Source organism: Dipodomys spectabilis, unplaced genomic scaffold (genome assembly GCF_019054845.1).
Source record: "Dipodomys spectabilis isolate Male_0828 unplaced genomic scaffold, ASM1905484v1 ptg000002l, whole genome shotgun sequence".
Taxonomy (NCBI): domain Eukaryota; kingdom Metazoa; phylum Chordata; class Mammalia; order Rodentia; family Heteromyidae; genus Dipodomys; species Dipodomys spectabilis.
The window spans coordinates 1989285-2001023 of NW_024870679.1; positions in this window are offsets into that span (position 1 = coordinate 1989285).

Below are 11739 nucleotides of genomic sequence, written 5' to 3' on the forward strand. Positions count from 1 at the left end.
TAATCAGGGGTTAGAACAAATAATGAATAATCCAGAGAAGAGTTCCCAAATAGCTCTGCAAACACTGCTGGCAAACATGATAAATGAGAAGTTTGACAACGTAAAAAGGACTCTGTATGAGCGTGATAGGGAGAGAGAGGAGGCATCCCAGAAGTTTATACAGGAATATCATAAGCGTGAAGAAGCTACTCAAAAACTGATACAGGATTTGCATGAACAACTTGAGAATACTCAAAGAGAAAGGGAGGAATGGCGTGAGCAGGCTGAGAACACTCAAAGAGAACTGCAGGAATCCCATGAACGGGAGGAAGCTAATCAAAGAGTAATACAGGAATTGAGAGACCAGATAGAGAACACACAAAGATCACTAAAGGCATTCATGGAATCCATTAACAAAGAGCTGAAGGAAGTCAGGGAGACCACAAAGGGAATGCTGAATGGAACCCAACAGAAGGAATGGGAGTCCAAAGAAACCATAACCAATCAACTAAGTGATTTGAGAACAAACACTGAACACCAAATTAAGGAAGTAAAGAAATTCATACAAGACCTAAAACAGAGCTTCAACAAAGAACTTGAAGCCATCAAAGCTGACCAACTAGAAGGAAAAGAGATAAAAAAACAAAGTAGAGAGTCTTGACAGCAGGTTAGACCATGCAGAAGATCGAATCTCAGGGATTGAAGACAGCCTAGATATTATAGAGAAAGAACATACAACCATCCAAGACAAGTCCAAGAAATATGATAGATCTATCCAACACCTGGAAGACACCATCAGAAGGCCTAATCTAAGGATAATGGGTGTAGAGGAGCACCTAGAAACAGAAGTTAATGGTCTAGGAAATTTGTTTAACAGGATCCTAGCAGAGAACTTCCCAAACATGCAAAAAGATAGGCCTGTTCAGATACAAGAAGCCTTTAGAACCTCAAATAGACCAGACCAGAATAGGACATCCCACCGTCACATTATAAGCCACACAGGATCAACTCAGAACAAGGAAAAGATCCTTAAAGCTGTCAAGGAGAAAAGGGTAATCACCTATAAAGGGAAACCAATTAGAATCACCTCAGATTTCTCAGCAGAGACAATCAAAGCAAGAAGAGCCTGGAATGATGTATGTCATGCCCTAAAAACAAACAACTATCAACCAAGAATACTGTACCCAGCTAAACTCTTCTTCATAACTGAAGGCCAAATAAAAACCTTCCATAGCAAAGAAAAATTGAAACAATACATCTCCACCACACCAGCCCTACAAAAGATTCTTAAAGATGTCCTACACATAGAAAACCAACAAGACCACAATAAAGGCAAGAAACTGCACCCAAACTGAGAATCCAAGAACCATAGGAAGAACCCAGTTTTCGCAGCCCCCAAGAAGGTAGATAACATGGCAGGAACTCCCAAATACCTCTCAGTCCTATCTCTTAATGTTAACGGACTGAACTCTCCAATTAAGCGACATAGACTGTCTAGTTGGATTAAAAAACAAGACCCTTCTATCTGCTGCCTGCAGGAGTCACATCTTGCCCGTAAAAACAAACACATTTTCAATGTTAAAGGCTGGAACAAAATCTACCAAGCAAACGGACCCCGTAAACAGGCGGGAGTTGCAATCCTAATATCAGATAAAATAGACTTCAAATTAAAATTCGTGAGAAGAGATAAAGAAGGTCGCTACATACTAATTAAAGGATCTCTCCTTCAGGAGGATATTACAATTCTAAATATCTATTCGCCAAACAATGGAGCACCCAAATTTATCAAAGAAACACTACTTTCCCTCAAATCCCATATAGATCCAAAGACATTAATTGTTGGGGATTTTAACACACCACTCTCCCCACTAGATAGATCAACTCGGCAAAAACTCAACAGAGAAACCGCAGATCTAAACAGCTGCATAGATCAACTAGACTTAACAGACATCTACCGAACATTTCACCCAGCAGCATCAGAATACATGTTTTCCTCAGCAGCACATGGAACGTTTTCTAAAATAGACCACATTTTAGGCCACAAAGCAAACTTGTCTAAATTCAGAAACATTGAAGTTATGCCTTGCATTCTCTCTGACCACAAGGGAATAAAAGTAGAACTCAACACCAAAAGCCACCAAAGAAAGTCCGGTATCACATGGAGGCTGAACAACACACTGCTGAATCATGAGTGGGTCATGGAAGAGATTAGAAAGGAAATTCAAATGTTCATGCTATTCAACAAAAATGAACACACAAATTACCAGCTCCTCTGGGACACAGCAAAGGCAGTACTCAGAGGCAAGTTTATAGCTCTGAGCTCCTACATCAACAAATTGGAGAGATCTGAAACTAACAATTTAATGACACATCTAAACCTCCTTGAAAAAGAGCAGCAAGATAAACCCCAAACCAGTAGACGGAAAGAAATAATCAAAATTAAATCAGAATTAAATGAATTAGAATCCAAAAAAACTATAGAAAGAATCAACAAAACAAAGAGTTGGTTCTTCGAAAAACTTAACAAAATTGACAGACCCTTAGCAAATCTTATCAGAAAAAGAAGAGAACACACCCAAATTAATAAACTCAGAGATGAGAATGGAAACATCACCACGGAAACAACCAAGATTCAGAACATTATAAGGAAATACTTCTCAAAACTTTATGCTAATAAGTTTGAGAACTTGACAGAAATGGACCTCTTCCTAGCAAATATTGACATGCCAAAACTAAACCAAGATGAGTTAAGCTATCTTAACAGGCACATATCAAGCATTGAAATAGAAACAGCAATAAGAGACCTCCCAGCTAAGAAAAGTCCAGGACCAGATGGTTTTACAGCGGAATTTTACAAGGCCTTCAAAGCAGAGCTCACACCAATTCTCCTCCAACTCTTCAATGAAATTGAAAGAGAAAGCTCACTACCGAACACATTCTATGAAGCCATCATAACCCTCATCCCAAAACCAGGCAGGGACTCATCAAAGAAAGGGAACTATAGACCCATTTCTTTGATGAACATTGATGCAAAACTTCTCAAAAAAATTTTGGCCAACTGACTTCAACAATTCATCCAAAAAATCATACACCACGATCAAACAGGATTCATTTCAGGGATACAAAGCTGGTTCAATATACGCAAATCAATTAATATTATTCATCACATCAACAGGAGCAAGAATAAGAACCACATGGTTATCTCAATAGACGCAGAAAAAGCATTCGACAAGATCCAACACCCCTTTATGATGAAGGTTTTGGAAAAATTAGGAATCCATGGAACATTCCTCAATACAATAAAGGCTGTATATGACAAACCTACAGCCAGCATTATACTCAATGGTGAAAAACTAAAGCCATTTCCTCTTAACTCAGGAACAAGACAAGGATGCCCACTCTCTCCACTTCTCTTCAATCTAGTATTAGAATGCCTAACTACAGCAATAAGACAAGATACAGACATAAAGGGGATCCAAATAGGAAAAGAAGAAATAAAACTCTCCCTCTTTGCAGATGACATGATCTTGTATTTAAAGAATCTCATAGACTCCACTCCCAAATTACTCAAGCTGATTCAAAACTTTGGCAAAGTAGCAGGTTATAAAATTAACCCCCCAAAATCAATGGCTTTTCTGTATGCCAACAATGAGAAAAGTGTGGCTGAAATTAGGAAAGCAACTCCATTTGTAATAGCCCCACAAAAAATAAAATACCTAGGAATTAACTTAACTAAAGAAGTGAAGGACCTCTATGATGAAAACTTTAAAATCTTGAAAAAGGAAATCAACAAAGAACTTAAAAAATGGCAAAACCTCCCATGCTCCTGGATTGGAAAGATTAACATCGTGAAAATGGCAATACTTCCCAAGGCTATCTACAAATTCAACGCAATACCTATCAAAATTCCAACCTCATTCTTCAAGGAAATAGAAGAGGCAATCCAAAAATTCATATGGAACAATAAAAGACCCCGAATAGCAAAAACGCTCCTCAATGGAAAGAACACTGCTGGAGGAATATCAATACCAAATTTCAAACTCTACTATAAAGCCATAGTAATCAAAACAGCTTGGTATTGGCATAAGAACAGACCTCAGGACCAATGGAATAGAATTGAAAACCCAGAAATGAACCTACAGACCTATAGCCAGCTAATCTTCGATAAGGGAGCTAAAACAATAGAATGGAAGACAGACAGCCTCTTCAGTAAATGGTGCTGGCAAAACTGGTTAACTACATGTAGAAAACTAAAGCTAGATCCTTATATATCACCCTGCACCAGAATCAACTCCAAATGGATCAAAGACCTTGAAGTCAAAGCAGACACTCTGAAAACATTACAGGATGGAATAGGAGAAACCCTAGGTCTCCTTGGCTCAGGCCGAAATTTTCTGAATAGAGACCCGGAAACACAACAAATCAAAGAAAGGTTGGACAAATGGGATTGCATAAGGTTGCAGAGCTTCTGCAGGGCAAATGACATAACTAGCAAGATCAATAGAAAGCCCACGGATTGGGAGAAGATCTTTACTAGCCATACAACGGACAAGGGTCTCATATCTAAAATATACTTGGAACTCAAAAAATTAAACCACCCAACAACAAATCCTCAAAGAAACAACTGCCCAATAAGTAAGTGGGCGAAAGACTTAAAGAGAAGCTTCTCTGAAGAAGAAAGAAGGATGGCCAATAGACACATGAAGAAATGTTCAACATCCCTAGCCATAAAAGAAATGCAAATCAAAACAACATTGAGATATCACCTCACTCCAGTTAGAACAGCAAAAATCAAGAACTCTAACAACAACAGATGCTGGAGGGAATGTGGACAGAAAGGAACCTTACTTCATTGTTGGTGGGAATGTAAACTTGTTCAACCACTTTGGAAAGCAGTATGGAGGTTCCTCAAAAGACTTCACATAGAACTCCCCTATGACCCAGCAATCCCACTTTTGGGCATTTACCCTAATGTTTACAAAAAAGACCACACTAAAGCTACCAGCACAACTATGTTTATTGCAGCATTATTTACCATAGCTAAGATATGGAACCAACCCAGATGCCCCTCAGTAGATGAATGGATCAAGAAAATGTGGTATATATTCACAATGGAATTCTATGCCTCCATCAGAAAGAATGACATTGCCCCATTTGTTAGGAAATGGAAAGGCTTGGAAAAAATTATATTAAGTGAAGTAAGCCAGGCCCAAAGAAACATAGGTCCCATGGTTTCCCTTATTTGCAATATCTAGTATAGGTATGAGTCAAGCGGAAAAAGTCAGATAATGTGATGTTAGGAAAACGAACCCTCAAATATGTATTTTAATGTTTTTGTTTCTTTCATGCATGTGTTTCTAATGCATTTATAAGATTATTTCTTTGTTGCTTTGCATGTCCTTCCCCCACAGTGTAACCCCCGCTTTCACTATATTTAATGTCAGTATAACATGTGGAGGAGATGGGGACAAACAAGTCGTTTAAGGATTCAGGTGGACCTGTTGCAACAATGAGAAGTACAAAATGTCATGTCAAAACCAGCTTTACAATGTCGGTGTGGGGGGGGAGGGGGGGTATGGTTGGGTGGGGGGAGGGGGGAGGCTGGGAAGGGAGGTGAAGGGTAAACAAAGGAGGAGGCTGCAATGCTTGGTAAGAAATGTATGCATTATCCTGCCCATGTAATTGTAACCCCTCTGTACAGTATGTTCTCAAATAAAACAAAATAAAGTTAAAAAAAAAAAAGAAGACATACTGTAACTGACCTGTACTGTCTATTCTTAAAGATCACTCTGGGAATGGCACTATCCTGAGTTAATACTGTCTTCAGTGATGATTTTATAGATTTAACAGAAGTTGTCCAGAAGGTGATAACTGAATCCTTTCATAAAGGATATTTTGTGGTAACTTGTGGATGTATATTTTTGCCTTCAAAAATGTTTTTATGTTTATCTGGGCGCTAGTGGCTCATGCTTGTGATCAGAGCTACTGACAAGGCTGGAATCTGAGGGTCACGGTTGGATTGGCTGCCAGATCAGGCAAGAAAGTCCATTTAGATACCCAAAACCCCAAAGTGAAGCTGTGGCTCAAGTGGCAGAGCACCACCCTCAAGTGAAAAAGCTAAGGATTCCTGCCCAGGTGGTGTGTTCAAGCTCCAGTGCTAGGGGGAAAAAAATCTTTAATTGTACACAACTGTATCTATTTATGGGGTACTATTTAATGTTTCACCACATGCGTATATTGTGTAATAGTCAAACAAAGGTAAAATAAGACTCTGTATCTCCTCACACATCACCTCTTTGTGATGAGAACATTCACATTCCCTCTTTTTAGTGGGGAAAGCTTTTCTTTCTTTTTTTTTTTTTTTAAATCATGATGATGCTACTGGTCAATAGTCTAGAGAGACTAAATACCTTGCCGTATGCTTTGTTTAGCAACACAGTGAATACCCAATGTTCCACAGGGCATTCAAATGTCTTGATGTAGTGTGCAAAGACAGCTCGCTGGTAGTGTCTAAGGTTGTATATTAGCACTGAAGTATTTTTTTCCACATGTGATAATATAGAAAGCTCAGTAATCGAAAAGGCCCCTATGAGAAGTCAAGCTTGGATGGAATGAAAATAGGGTTTCAAAGTGTAATTTACTATAAATATTTTGGCTATACAATATGATCTTGGTAATACGGTGGAAAAGAAAATGTTAACAGGTGTTGGTACTATTTTGATAATTTTATTTCTATTTGTATTCTTAGGTAATATTAGTATTTATAGGTTCTGGGTATTTTTTGAAAATAATACACACTATCAGTATAGCAGACACATGTCACAAAGTACATTGAAAATATAGCAACTATTCCTACATTGGTAGGCTTGTTTGCTTCAGACTACTCCTCTGAGAATAGGTAGAAGAGCTAGACTAAATAAAATATTATGTTTGGAGATGGCAAGCAAGAAAGAAAACACTGGACCAAAATTGCAGAAAGAAGAGAAGCCTAAAGTGTTGAAGCCAACTGTTGCTTTTGTGTTCTCTTTGGACACTGGTTAACCAAAAAGCTGGTTCAGAAATAGACAATTTGAGCACAGATTTGAACAGACAGTCTGAGAATTGGAGGGAAAACTAGGCTGCCCATGAAAAAGAGGAAGCTGGAAAATACCTTGGAATTTTGTTTGGGAATCTGAAAAGATAAAATTGAAGAATTAAAGATAAACTCAAAATATATCAGCTCTTAAAACCCCCTGAAATCCAGCTTTGCACCAGTCAACCTCCAATTGCATTAAGGCCATCTGCTTCTACTCTTATTTTCTGCAAAAGACAAAAATAAATCATCTTTGAAGGGAACAACATCCAGACCCTCAGCTGCATTTTTTTTCATAGAAAATATTTGACATAAAAAATATTTCTCTTCTTTGTTGCTTTGTATGTCCCTCCCCCACGGTATAACCCCTGTTTTCACTGTATTTGATGTTGGTATAATTTGTGGAGGGGAAGGGAAAAACAAATCATTTAAATAGGGATACAGGTGGACCCATTGCAACAATGAGACGTACAAGTTGTTATGTCAAAAATGAACTTTACAACTTTGGTGTGGGGGGTGGGGAGGAGGTTGGGCCGGGGGCAGGGGGAGGATGAGATGGGAAAGGGAAACAAAGGAGGAGGCTACAATGCTTGATAAGAAATGTACTTATTATCTTGCTCATGTAATTGTAACCCCTCTGTACAGTATTTTCACAATAAAAAAAATAGAAAAAAAAAGTATTTCTCAGCTGGGCGCGGCGGTGGCTCATGCCTGTAATCCTAGCTACTCAGGAGGCTGAGATCTGAGGATCACGGTTCAAAGCCATCCTGGGCAGGAAAGTCTGTGAGACTCTTATCTCCAATAAACCACTTGAAAACCAGAAGTGACACTGTGGCTCAAGCGGTAGAGTGCTTGCCTTGAGCTGAAGAGTGCAGGGACAGCGCCCAAGCCTAGAGTTCAAGCCCCACGACCGACCAAAAAAAAAAAAAAAGTATTTCTCATACTGAGAAGGAAAAAAAAAAGAAACAAAGAGATCCCAAGAAATCCAGAGACTGTGGTCATCAAACTTGGGCCTTAAGGTAACAACACTTGGCTTGAGATTTTAGAGGATGCTTCAGGACATCAGAATGGTCACGGGAAGAAGCAAGTACCTATGTCTCCCCAAAGCAAAGGCATGACTTCTGAAGAGGAATATTATACCCAGCAAGGAGCCATGGCTCACTCCTAGCTACTCAGGAGGCTGAGACCTGGAAGACTGATATTCTAAGCCAGCCTGTATAGAAAAGCCTGTGAGACTCTGTCTCCAATTAAGTCTCAACATGCTAGGCTGAAAACATATCTCTAACGATAGAGCAACAGCTGAGCAAGCAAGCCAAGCAACTGTGGAGCCCTAAGTTCAAACTTCATACTGCAGGGAAGGGAAAGCAAAAGAAAAAGTGAGATCCTAAAAACAAAATAAAGCCAGTAAAGATTTCAATATACTCAAGAAAGGAGAAATACTAATATAATATGGTATTGGGCCCACTTGTATCCAAACTATTGCCAAATTCATTTAATTATTTTGATGGCACTGGGGATTGAACTAGGGGCCTGTGATTTCTAGGCAGGCATTCCACTTCAGCCACATCTCCAGCCCACTTTTGCATTAGTTATTTTCATGTTGGCTTATTCCCAGGGCTGTCCTGGGCTGAAATTTTTGTGCTTGTGCTTTTTTACTGCAAATGATAGGCATGTGTCATTGTGCTCAGCCATGGTGCTTTTCCCAGATCTGGGAGAACAACAGGTAGCACCACCAAGTTCAGCCAATGGTTGAGATGAACTCTCAAGAGCTTCTATTTTCCTAGGCAGGCCTGATACCATGATCCTACAATCTCTGTCTCCTAAATAGTTTAAGATTACAGGCTTGAACAACTATATCCAGATTGGAATTTATTAATTGTTCATTAAAAGCAACCTAAACATAGATAATATAGTCAAAAATGGTCTGTCTATATGCTCTGTGTGTCCCCAATAGGATAATAGTGCATTTAAGAAGCTAATACTGCCAGGTGCCGGTGGCTCACGCCTGTAATCCTAGCTACTCAGGAGGCTGAGATCTGAGGATCGCGGTTCAATGACAGCCCGGGCAGGAAAGTCCATGAGACTCTTATCTCCAATAAACCACAGGAAAACTGGAAGTGGCGCTGTGGCTTAAGCAGTAGAGCCCTCGCCTTGAGCTGAAGAGTGCAGGGACAGCGCCCACGCCCATAGTTCAAGCCCCACGACCGACCAAAAAACAAAAAGAAAAAGCTAATAAAGAATTTTAAGTATTGTTAAGGAATGTTGAGTATCTATAGTTAGAATAATGACTGCTCACAAAGAATCTATGCAGAAAACTACTTGAGATATATATAGACAATGCTTTATGTTGTAGCTACTTTTGATGATGACTTTAGTAAGTTAGCAGTTCTAATCACAAATGCTTTTTTTTTTGCCTGTGGGATTTGAACTCTGGGCCTGGGTGTTGTCCCTGAGCTCTTCAGCTCAAGGCTAGTGCTTTACCACTTGAACCACAGTGCCACTTCCAGTTTTCTGGTGGTTGATTGGAGATGAGAGTCTCATGGACTTTCCTGCCTGGGCTGGCTTTACTCATAATCAATCCTTAGATCTCACCCTCCTGAGTAGTTAGGAATACAGGCATAAGCCACCAATGCCCAATCTCACATATGCTTTTAACTACAGTTTAGCATCAAGGTTTTAGCTGTTATAATTTTGTAAGACTGCTTACTACTTTCCTCATTTGACTATGTCTGAGGCCATTATAAGAATTATCATTCCAGAAAGCCACTTGCTTCATTGCAATGACCTAAGAATAAGAAAGGGAAAGTAGATTTGATTTTTGGCATAATGCTTTAAGTAGTTTTATTTCATTTAAAAACTTATGGACTATTATATGGACTATAAAATAGCAGGGGGCTATTTTCCACTTGGAAATACCTACCTAGTAAGCACTAAGCCCTGACTGAGATAGAATCCCAGTACCACAAATAAAACCAGCTTATTAAAGTTCAATAATCAGTTCAGCAGAAAGGACAAAGCTGATTATTATAAGTTGGAGAATTTTAGATGCAGTCAAAAACAGAAATAAAGAATACTATCACTGAAATGAAGAGCTAACTCAATGCTTGCTTAGCAGATTAGAAGGGCTGAACAAAACTATGAATAAAGTGGCAAGTGGATCAAAACAAAGTACCTAGGCAGATACTTGAAGAGAAAAAGGCTAGAAAATACCCAACATAAGCCAGGTACCAGTAGTGTATGCCTATCCTGAGTTCAAGACCTATTACTGGGAAAGAAAGGAAGGCAGGAAGGAAGGCAAGAAGGCAGGCAGGCAGGCAGGCAGGCAGGCAGGCAGGCAGGCAGGCAGGAAGGAAGGAAGGAAGGAAGGAAGGAAGGAAGGAAGGAAAGAAGGAAGGAAGGAAGGGAAAAAGGGAGTGAGTGAGGTCCTAATGTAAGGTAATGGAGAGATGAGAAACAATGAATAGCTTTGATATTTTTGGAGTTTTGTAAGGATGAAGACAGAATGTGGCATATGCTAGAGTTGAAAAAGAATGGAAGAAAATAGTTCAGAATGAAAAGCATTGAACCAGAGATTAAATGAATGCTACAATCACAAGCAAGATAAATGCAAATCAAACTGCTTGTTATAGCATAGTAAAGTGGATGAAAACCATGAAGAAAATCTTGAAAGCACCCAGACAAAAGGCATGTTAGAGCGGGGCACCTGTGGCTTATGCCTGTAATCTAGCTACTCAGGAGGCTGAAATTTGAAGGGGGGTTTGAAGCCAGCTATAAAAGGAAAGTCTGTGATATTCTTATCCCCAATTAATCACCAAAAAAACCCAAAAGTGGAACTGTGGCTCAAGTAGTAGAGTACTAGCCTTGAGCAAAAAGCTCAGGGACAGTGCCCAGGGCCTGAGTTCAAGCCCCAGTACTAGTATCCCCTCCCCACCAAAAGAATCGTGTTAGCTAGTTTGTCAGTCATGGGATTTGAACTCAGGGTCTGAATGCTGTCCCTGAGCTCCTATGCTCAAGGCTAGTACTCTACCACTTTGAACCACTGCTTCACTTCTGGTTTTCTGGTGGTTAACTGGAGATCAGAAGCTCATGGACTTTTCTTGCCCAGGCTGGATTTGAACTCAGCCTCCTGAGTAGCTAGGATTACAGGTATGAGTCACTAGTGAAGGCTTCATGTTAGTTGTTTTTTTTTTTTTTGGGTCCGGTCGTGGGGCCTGAACTCTGGGCGTGGGTGCTGTCCCTCAGCTCTTCAGCTCAAAGCTAGCGTTCTACCACTTGAGCCACAGCACCACTTCCGGCTTTTTTTTCTTTTTGCTTATGTGGTGCTGAGGAATCGAACCCAGGGCCTCATGCATGCAAGGCAAGCGCTCTACCACTGAGCTACCTTCCCAGCCCTTCATGTTAGTTTTAAAGAAGCAACAGTTAGATTGATAGCTGTCTTTCTGACAGAAATAACAGAAGTCAGGAGACAGTGAAGTGGTATCTGCAAAGGTTGAAATAAATGACAGTAAAAGGAGGGATGGAGTATAGATTCCACAAGAAGAGTAACATAAAGTCAATGTATGTATATCAGTATCAGACAAAAAGAAGGAAGAAAAATAAACATTTTTATTTTTATTAGCATCTATTAGTTATACAAGGGTTACATTATAACACACACATACAATATTTCCTAATCAACCTCAACCCCT